The sequence below is a fragment of the Chrysochloris asiatica genome, unplaced genomic scaffold, assembly GCF_000296735.1.
Source record: "Chrysochloris asiatica unplaced genomic scaffold, ChrAsi1.0 scaffold00107, whole genome shotgun sequence".
NCBI classification, from domain to species: domain Eukaryota; kingdom Metazoa; phylum Chordata; class Mammalia; order Afrosoricida; family Chrysochloridae; genus Chrysochloris; species Chrysochloris asiatica.
In genome coordinates, this window is record NW_006408625.1 from 10,207,600 (window position 1) to 10,214,646 (window position 7,047).

Consider the following 7,047-nt stretch of genomic DNA (forward strand, 5'->3'; position numbering starts at 1 on the left):
TCTTCCATGACACTAGCTCTCTGTACATGGATATGTTGGACTGATCTGTCAAGTAGGTAGTTCTCTAAATATGAACGTATTGGACTTGTGTGCCAAGTAGCTAGCTCTCAGTATATGGACACGTTGGTCACATCTGCCATGTAGCTAGTAACCTGTATATGGACATGTTTGACTACTCTGCCATGTAACTAGCTCTCAGAATATGGACACGTTTGACACATCTGCTATGTACCTCAACCTCTGTATATGGAAATGTTACACTACTCTGCCATGTAGCTAGCTCTCTATTTATAGACAAGTTGTACTCATCTGCCTTGTACTTAGAACATTGTATATGGAAATGTTGCCCTACCTTACCATGTAGCCAGCTCTCTGTATATGGACTATTTCGACTCTTCTGCCATGTAGCTTGATCTCTTTACATGGATATGTTGGACCAATCTGCCAAGTAGGTAGCTATCTGTATATGAACATGTGGAGTTGTCTGCCATGTAGCTAGCTCTCTGTACATATATGTTGGACTGATCTGACAAGTAGGCAGCTCTCTGTGTGTGAACAAATTGGACTTGTCTGCCCTGTAGGTGGTTATCAGAATATGGACACTTTGGACAGATCTGCTATGTAGGTAGAACTCTGTATATCGAAATGTTGCACTTTCATGTCATGTAGCTAGCTCTCTGAAAACGGATATTTTGGACTCGTCTGACATGTAGCTATCTCTCTGTACATGGATATGTTGGACAGATCTGCCAAATAGGTAGCTATCTGTTTATAAACATATTGGACTTGTCTGCCTTGTTGCTGGCTTTCAGTATATGGACATGGTGGACACATCTGCCATGTAGCTAGTATCCTGAATATGGAGATGTTGGACTACTCTGCCAAGTAGCTAGCTCTCAGTATATGGACACTATGGACACATCTGCAATGTTGTTAGAACTCTGAACATGGAAAAGTTGGACTTCCCTGTCATGTAGCTAGCTCTCTGCAAACGGATATTTTGGGCTCGTATGACATGTAGCTAGCTCTCTGTACATGGATATGTTAGACTGATCTGCCAAGTAGGTAGTTATCTGTTTATGAACATATTGGACTTTTCTGCCTTGTAGCTAGCTCTCTGTATATGCGTATGTGGGACTCATCTGCCACACAGCTAGTACCCTGTATATGGACATGTTGGACTATTCTGCCATGTTGCTAGCTGCCAGTATATGGAAACGTTGGACTCATCTGCCTTGAACCCAGAACTCTGTATATGGAAATGTTTTACTACCCTGCCATGTAGCTAGCTCTCTTTATATGTTCATTTTGGACTCATCTGCCATATAGCTAGCTCTCTGAACATAGATATGTTGGACTGTTATACCAAGTATGTAGCTCTCTGTATATGAACATATTGGATTTGTCTGCCATGTAGCTAGCTCTCAGTATATTGACATGTTGGACCCCTCTGAGATGTAGCTAGTACACTGTATATGGACAAGTTGTACTTTTCTGCCATGTATGTAGCTCTCAGTGTATGGCCACGTTGGACACATATACCATGTATCTAGATTATGTATATGGAAATTTTACACAACTCTGCTGTGTAGCTTGCTCTCTGTATATAGACAAGTTGGACTCATCTGCCTTGTAGATGGAACTCTGTATATAGAAATGTTGCACTACTGTGCCATGTAGCTAGCTGTCTGTATATGTACGTTTTGGACTCTTCTGTCATATAGCTAGCTCTTTGTACATGGATACTTAGGACTGGTCTGCCATGTAGGTAGCTCTCAGTATATGGACACGTTGGACACATCTGCCATGTAGGTAGAACCCTGTATATGGAAATGTTGCACTAATCTGCCATGTAGCTAGCTCTTTGTATATAGACAAATTGGACTTTGTCTGCCTTATAGCTAGAACTCTAAATATGGGAATGTTGCCCTACCATGCCATGTAGCTAGCTCTCTTTATTTGGAGATTTGGACTCGTCTGCCAGGTAGTTACTTCTCTGCACATGGATATGTTGGATTGATCTGCCAAGTAGGTAGCTATCTGTTTATGAACATATTGGACTTGTCTGTCATGTAGCTAGAACTCAGTATTTGGACACGTTGGACACATAGGCCATGTAGCTAGAACTCTAGATATGGGCATTTTTGACTCGTCTGCCATGTAGCTAGCTCTCTGTATATAGACAAATTGGACTCATCTGCCTTGTAGCTAGAACTCCATAAATGGAAATGTTGCACTTCTCTATCATGTAGCTATCTCTCTCAAAACGGATATTTTGGACCTGTCTGCCATGTAGCTAACTCTCTATACATGGATATGTTGGACTGATCTGCCAAGTAGGTAGCTATCTGTTTATGAACATATTGAACTTTTCTGCCTTGTAGCTAGCTCTCTGTATATGGATATGTAGCACTCATCTGCTGTATAACTAGCACCCGTATATGGACATGTTGGACTGCTCTGCCATGTAGCTAGAAATCTGTATATGGACACGTTGGACACATCTGCCATGTAGCTAGAACTCTGTATATGGAAAAGTTGCACTACTCTGCCATGTAGCTCGCTCTCTGTATATAGAGAAGTTGGATTCATCTGTCTTGTATCTAGAACTCTGTTTATTGAAATGTTGCACTACCCTGCCATGTGGCTAGCTGTCTTTATATGGACATTTTGGACTCGTCTGCCATATAGCTAGCTCTCTGTATATGGATATGTTTGACAGATCTGTCAAGTAGGTAGCTCTCTGTATATGAATTTATTTGACTTGTCTGCCATGTTGCTGGCTCTCACTATATGGACACGTTGGACATATCTGCCATGTAGCTAGTATCCTGAATATGGAGATGTTGGACTACTCTGCCAAGTAGCTAGCTCCCAGTATATGGACACGTTGGACACATCTTCCATGTTGTTAGAACTCTGTATATGCAAATATTGCACTTCCCTGTCATGTAGCTAGCTCTCTGTAAACGGATATTTTGGACTCGTCTGAAGTGTAGCTAGCTCTCTGTACATGGATACGTTGGAGTAATCTGCCAAGTACGTAGCTATCTGTTTATGTACATATTAGACTTTTCTGCCTTGTAGTTAGGTCTCTGTATATGCATATGTGGGACTCATCTGCCACACAGCTAGTAACCTGTATATGGGCATGTCGGACTTCTCTGCCATGTTGCTTGATCTCAGTATATGGACACATTGGACACATCTGCAATGTAGCTAGAACTCTGTATATGGAAATTTTGCTCTACACTGTCATTTAGCTAGCTCTCTGTATATAGACAAGTTGCACTCATCTGCCTTGTAGCTTGAACCCTGTAGCTAGCTCTCTGTATATGGACTATTTCGACTCTTCTGCCATGTAGCTAGATCTCTGTACATGGATATGGTGGACCAATCTGCCAAATAGGTAGCTATCTGTATATGAACATATTGGAGTTGTCTGCCATGTAGCTAGCTCTCTGTACATGGGTATGTTGGACTGATCTGACAAGTAGGTAGCTCTCTGTGTATGAACATATTGGATTTGTCTGCCCTGTAGGTGGTTATCAGAATATGGACATGTTGGACATATCTGCCATGTAGCTAGAACTCTGTATATGGAAATGTTGAACTTTTCTGACATGTAGTTAGCTCTCTCTGTATATAGAGAAGTTGGACTCATCTGCCTTGTAGCTAGAACTCTGTATATCGAAATGTTGCACTACACTGCCATGTGGCTAGCTCTCTGTATAAGGATGTTTTGGACTCGTCTGCCATGTAGCTAGCTCTCTGTACATGGATATGTTGGTCTGATCTGCCAAGTAGGTAGCTATCTGTTTTTGAACATACTGGAATTTTCTGCCTTGTAGTTATCTCTTTGAACATGGATATGTTTGACTCATGTACCATGTAGCTAGTACCCTGTATATAGACATGTGGGACTACTGTGCCAAATAGGTAGCTCTCAGTATATTGACATGTTGGACACATCTGCCATGTAGCTACTACACTGAATATGAACACGTTGGACACATCATCCATGTAGCTAGAACTCTGTATATGGAAATGTTGCACTACTCTGCCATGTAGCTAGATCTGTGTATATAGACATGTTGCTCATCTGCCTTGTAGCTAGAACTCTGTATATGGAAATGATACACTACCCTGCAATGTGGCTAACTCTCTGTATGTGGACATTTTGGACTCATCAACTATGTAGCTAGCTCTCTGTACATGTATTTGTTGGACTGATCTGCCAACAATGTAGCTCTCTATATATGAACATATTGTAATTCTCTGCCCTATAGGTGGCTCTCAGTATATGGACATGTTGGATACATCTGCCATGTAGCTACTATCCTGAATATGGACTTGTAGCAAGGTCTTAGTATTTGGACATGTTGGACACATCTGCCATGTAGCTAGCTCTCAGAATATGGACACTTTGGACACATCTGCCATGTAGCTAGAAGTCTGGGTATGGATATGTTACACTACTCTGCCATGTAGCAACCTCTCTGTATATAGACAAGTTGGACTCCTCTGACTTGTAGCTAGAACTCTGTATATGGAAATGTTGCACGAACCTGCCATGTGGCTAGCTATCTGTATATAGACATTTTGGACTCATCAGGCATGTAGCTAATTCTTTGTACATGGATATGTTGGACTGACCCGACATGTATGAAGCTCTCTGTATATGAACCTATTGGATTTGTCTGCCATGTAGGAAGCTCTCAGCATATGAACACCGTTGACACATCTGCCATGTAGCTAGAACTCAGTATATGGAAATGTTGCTCTACCCAGCCATGTAGCTAGCTCTCTGTATATGGACATTTTGGAATCCTCTACCATGTAGCAAGCTCTCTGTACATGGATATGTTGGACTGATCTGCCAAATAGGTAGCTCTCTGCATATGACCCTATTGGACTTCTCTGCCATGTGGATAACTCTCAGTATATGGACAAGTTGGGCACATTTGCCATGTAACTAGTACTCTGAATATGGACTTGTTGTACTACTCTGCCATGTAGCTGTCTCTCAGTATATGGACACGTTGGACACATCTGCCATGCAGCTAGAAGTCTGCATATGGAATTGTTGTACTTCTCTACCATGTAGTTCGATCTCCATATATAGACAAGTTGGACTCATTTGCCTTGTAGCTGGAACTCTGTATATGGAAATGCTGCATAACCCTGCCATGTATTTAGCTCTCTCTATATGAACATTTTGGACTCGTCTTCCATGTAGCTAGCTCTCTGTACATGGATATGTTGGATTGATCTGTCAAGTAGGTAGCTCTCTGCATATGAACATATTGGACTTGTCTGCCATACAGCTAGCTCTCAGTGTATGGACACATCTGCCATGTAGATAGAACTCTGTAAATGGAAGGGTTTCACTACTGCCATATAGCTTGCTCTCTGTGCTTGGATATGTTGGACTGATCTGCCAAGTAGGTAGCCCTCTATATGAACACATTGGACTTGTCTGACTTGTAGCTAGCTCTCAGTATATGGGCACGTTGGTCATATCTGCCATGTAGCTAGAACTCTGTATATGTAAATGTTGCACTACTTTGCCATTTAGATAGCTCAGAGTATATGGACATTTTGGACTTATCTGCCATGTAGGTAGCTCTCAGTATATGGCCACGTAGGACACATCTTCCATGTAGCTTGCATTCTGTATATGGAAATGTTGCTCTACACTGCCATGTAACTAGCTCTCTGTATATAGACAACTTGTTCATATACTGAGAGCTACCTACATGGCAGAGTAGTCCAACATGTCCATATACAGGGAACTAGCTACATGGTAGATGAGTCCAACATATGCATATACAGACAGCTAGCTACAAGGCAGAAAAGTCCAGTATGTTCATAAACAGATAGCTACCTACTTGGTAGATCAGTCCAACATGTCAGACGATTCCAAAATCTCCATTGAAACAGAGATAGGTACATTGCAGCGTAGTGCCGCATTTCCATATACAGATTTCTAGATACAAGGGAGATGAGTCAAATTTGTCTAAATGCAGAGAGGTAGCTTCATGCCAGAATAGTGCAACATTTATATCTACAGAGTTCTAGCGACATGGCAGATGTGTCCAACGTGTCCATATACTGAGAACTAGCTACATGGCAGAGTAGTTCAACATGTCCATATACAGGGTATTAGATACATCACAGAGGATTCCAACGTGTCCATATACTGAGAGGTACCTACTTGGCAGATCAATCCAATATATCCATGTACAGAGAGCTAGCTACATGTAAGACTAGTCCAAAATGTTCATATACAGAGAGCTAGTTACATGGCAGACAAATCCAATAAGTTGATATACAGACAGCTACATATTTGTCAGATCAGTCCAACATATCCATGCACAGAGAGCTAGCTACATGGCAGAGAAGTGCAACATTTCCGTATACAGGGATCTAGCTATATGACAGGTATGTCCAATGTGTTCATATACTGAGAATTAGCTACATGGCAGAGTAGTCCAACATGTCCATATTTAGGGTATTAGCTACATGGCAGATGTGTCCAAATTGTCAATATACTGAGAGTCACCCACATGGCAGACAAGTCCAATAGGGTAATATAAAGAGAGCTACATACTTGGCAGATCAGTCCAACATATCCATGTACAGAGAACTAGCTACATGGCAGATGATTCCAAAATGTCCATATACAGAGAACTAGGTACATGGCAAGGTAGTGCAACATTACAATATACTGAGTTCTACCTACATGGAAGGTGTGTCAACAGTGTTCAAAAGCTGAGAGCTACATACATGGCAGAAAATCCAATATGTTCATATACAGAGAGCTACATACTTGTCACATCAGTGCAACATATCCATGTACAGAGAGTGTCAACGATTTTCATATACTGAAAGCTACCTACATGGCTGATGAGGCCAAAATGTCCATATATAGAGAGCTAGCCACATGGCTAGAACTTGGAGCCGCAGCGAGACGTGTAGTGTGGAGCTCCAACAACAACACGGAATATTGGGCCACAAGGCTGTTTAACTGCAAGTTGCGGAAAG